Here is a 691-nt window from a genome sequence, read left to right as displayed (position 1 = left end):
TAAGTCCCCACCTCCCTAGAAGCTTACAGTGAGGTCTCTTCCTTGAAAGGCTGTGACTTAAGGGCATGGGTTTAATTTCACCTCTTTAGGCATGCATCAACACTTAAAACGAAAAGTTCCTTAGTAAAGTAAGGATCTCTTCATTGCAGTTACTGTGGAAAGAAAAATCTGTTCCCTGCTCTGATCTTTAACACCTCAACCTCCCCATAGAGCCTCATAAGGACTGAGAAAAGTCAGATGCTATTAGAAATAGGATTGCCCCTAATAAAATAGAATGGCTATCCCTGCCTAAACCTTGACTTCCTAAATTTGGAACACTTTTTCTTCGTTGAGCACCTTCCTCACTGCTGTGCTGCAATCCAGCCCCCAGATCTTCAATGAAACTTTCCCCATCTCTTCCAAACCATCTGTTTCTGAGGAGTCCTGTCCTGTAGAGGTCTTTCATCCCACCAGACTTCTCCTACACCTTTTATACCCACTTGCATAACTCCCAAGTACAAGTTTCTTTATTGCCTAGTTCTTTCAATTGCTCATCAAAACCCACATCTCATGTAAACAAAAAAGTGAGGAGTATGCACATGACACTAACACACACAGCCATGTACAAATACACATACACACATCCCTCAACATGAAACCCTTTGTGGCTCATATATTTTAAAAGATGTAAAAAAAGAGCTGAAGACAACCA

The sequence above is a fragment of the Rhinopithecus bieti genome, unplaced genomic scaffold, assembly GCF_001698545.2.
Source record: "Rhinopithecus bieti isolate Rb0 unplaced genomic scaffold, ASM169854v2 scaffold_61931, whole genome shotgun sequence".
In the NCBI taxonomy this organism is placed as follows: Eukaryota; Metazoa; Chordata; class Mammalia; order Primates; family Cercopithecidae; genus Rhinopithecus; species Rhinopithecus bieti.
This window is presented reverse-complemented; position numbering follows the sequence as displayed.